This window comes from Triticum aestivum, chromosome 4D (assembly GCF_018294505.1).
Source record: "Triticum aestivum cultivar Chinese Spring chromosome 4D, IWGSC CS RefSeq v2.1, whole genome shotgun sequence".
Taxonomy (NCBI): Eukaryota; Viridiplantae; Streptophyta; class Magnoliopsida; order Poales; family Poaceae; genus Triticum; species Triticum aestivum.
Window position 1 is genome coordinate 402,535,435 of NC_057805.1, and position 3,400 is coordinate 402,538,834.

Sequence of the window (3,400 nt, forward strand, 5' to 3'; positions counted from 1 at the left end):
GCCTCGCCGCCACCGCGCGCGCCGCCGCCTTCCTCGCCGTGCCCCACCGTCGCACTCGCCGCTGTCCCCGCCGCCTCGCCCGCCGCCGGCGCCTTCCCTCCGGCCTCTCCTTCCTCTCCTCCGGCGTCGCCATCCTCTCCGGCGAGCAGGAGCTCCGACAGCCCGGCGAGTGTCGCCAGATCCCGATCCAGACCCGGGTCAACGCACGAGGTTGACCCCGAGACCCCCCGAATTTTCCTAAGTTTTTTTGCATTTTCACATTATGTACCCCTGTTCAGCATGGCATAACTCTCTGCATATAGCTCCGTTTCGCGCGTGTAATATATCGAAATGTTCGCCCGTGATGCTCTATATTTTGTTCAATTGCACCATGTTCATTAGAGGCCATGTTGATGCCCAAATATCTGGTGCAATAGTGCTAGTTGCTGTTATCTGCTGGTTCTTAGCAGAACTTGGAGATTTGTTATTTTTGTATCATTTAATCCGTGCATCTTATGGGCATGAGCTCTACATGTGTTTTGTTGTATGCCATGCCATATTTCCAGTGGTGTATACCATGTATTTTTGTGGTCTCTGTGGTGACTAGCACAAGCATGCAAACTAGGCCCCGCAATGTTTCTGATTCCGGAGCACGCATATGCATCGCATATCATATCTCGCATATCATACATGTTTTGCATCATGTTGCTTGTGCATTTCTCGTGATTGATTGTGGTTCCTTTGCTTGTGTTCTTGTCTTGGGTAGAGCCGGGAGACGAGTTCGTGAATGAGGAACCTGTTGAGGACGCTTACGAGGATCAAGCTTTCGACAACTCTGAGAACCTTGCAGGCAAGATGACCACCCCTCGAAATCACTTCTATCTTTGCTTTGCTAGTTGTTCGCTCTATTGTCATGCCGAGCTACCTACCACTTGCTATTATCATGCCTCCCATATTGCCATGTCAGCCTCTAACCATCATTTCCTAGCAAACCGTTGTTTGGCTAAGTTACCGCTTTTGCTCAGCCCTTCTTATAGCGTTGCTAGTTGCAGGTGAAGTTGAAGTTGGTTCCATGTTGGAACATGGATATGTTGGGATATCACGATATCTCTTATTATATTAATGCATCTATATACTTGGTAAAGGGTGGAAGGCTTGGCCTTATGCCTGGTGTTTTGTTCCACTCTTGCCGCCCTAGTTTCTGTCTTACCGGTATTATGTTCCTTGAGTTTGCGTTCCTTACGCGGTTGGGTGATTTATGGGACCCCCTTGACAGTTCGCCTTGAATAAAACTCCTCCAGCAAGGCCCAACATTGGTTTTACCATTTGCCACCTAAGCCTTTCCCCCGGGTTTTCGCAAGCCCGAGGGTCATCTTTATTTTAAACCCCCGGACCAGTGCTCCTTCGAGTGCTGGCCCAAACTGGGCGATGTCCGGCGCCCCCTGGGCAACCAGGGTCTATGCCAACCCGACGTCTTGCCCATCCGGTGTGCCCTGAGAACGAGATATGTGCAGCTCCTATCGGGATTTGTCGGCACATTCGGGTGGCTTTGCTGGTCTTGTTTTACCATTGTCGAAATGTCTTGTAAACCGGGATTCCGAGACTGATCGGGTCTTTCCGAGAGAAGGTTTATCCTTCGTTGACCGTGAGAGCTTATGATGGGCTAAGTTGGGACACCCCTGCAGGGTATTATCTTTCGAAAGCCGTGCCCGCGGTTATGAGGCAGATGGGAATTTGTTAATGTCCGGTTGTAGAGAACTTGTCACTTGACTTAATTAAAATACATCAACCGTGTGTGTAGCCGTGATGGTCTCTTCTCGGCGGAGCCCGGGAAGTGAACACGGTTTGAGTTATGAATGACGTAAGTAGGAGTTCAGGATCACTTCTTGGTCATTGCTAGATGTCGACCGTTCCGTTGCTTCTCTTCTCGCTCTCTTTTGCGTATGTTAGCCACCATATATGCTTATTGCCTGCTGCAGCTCCACCTCATTACACCATCCTTTCCTAAAAGCTTAAATAGTCTTGATCTCGCGGGTGTGAGATTGCTGAGTCCTCGTGACTCACAGATTCTACCAAAACAGTTGCAGGTGCCGATGATGCCAGTGGAGATGATGGGATCGACCTCAAGTGGGAGTTCGATGAGGAACGTGGTCGTTACTATGTGTCTTTTCCTGATGATCAGTAGTGGAGCCCAGTTGGGACGATCGGGGATCTAGCATTTGGGGTTATCTTATTTTCTGTTGGATTTTGACCGTAGACGGTCTATGTGTGTATTTTGGATGATGTATGGATTATATTTATGTATTGTGTGAAGTGGCGATTGTAAGCCAACTCTTTATCCCATTCTTGTTCATTACATGGGATTGTGTGAAGATGACCCTTCTTGCGACAAAACCACAATGCGGTTATGCCTCTAAGTCGTGCCTCGACACGTGGGAGATATAGCCGCATCGTGGGCGTTACAGCTACCTTGCTGCACTTTTGTTACTACTATCGTTACTTGCTCGTTACAAATTATCTTGCTATCAAACTACTCCGCTACTCACAATTTCAGCACTTGCAGACATTAATTACCTTACTGAAAACTACTTGTCATTTCCTTCTGCTCCTCATTGGGTTCGACACTCTTACTTATCGAAAAGAGCTACAATTGATCCCCTATACTCGTGGGTCATCACTTCACTCTGAAATTCCTTGAACTTTTCAAATGTTTCAGACTTATGTTTCATTAAGTAGATATACCCATATCTTCTCAAATCATTTGTGAAGGTCAGAAAATAACGATACCCGCCGAGAGCCTCGACACTCATCGGACCGCATACATCAGTATGTATTATTTCCAATAAGTCAGTTGCTCGCTCCATTGTCAAGGAGAATGGAGTCTTAGTCATCTTGCCCATGAGGCATGGTTCGCAAGCATTAAGTGATTCATAATCAAGTGATTCCAAAAGCCCATCGGCATGGAGTTTCTTCATGCGCTTTACACCAATATGACCTAAACAGAAGTGCCACAAATAAGTTGCACTATCATTATTAACTTTGCATCTTTTGGCTTCAATATTATGAATATGTGTGTCACTACAATTGAGATTCAACAAAAATAGACCACTCGTCAAGGGTGCATGACCATAAAAGATATTACTGTCGGCGTCCGGGGAACGGGGGTCCCCAGACTTGCCTGCCTATGGCCTACGGCGTGGCTAAGCCAGCAGGCCGTCCGACCCATCTTCATCAACAAGGCATCCAAGACCCTTGCGAGGGGCAAGGCCTCGCGAGGGGAACGACGCAAGACCTCCTCAGGAGTGACCTAGTCAGGCAGGCTCACGAGGAGTAGAGATATCAAGGCAGGGCAAACCTCACGAGGCTCTCGTGACGTGAGCCGTGACGATCGGCGCCAGGCGGGTACCAACACGTACAACGT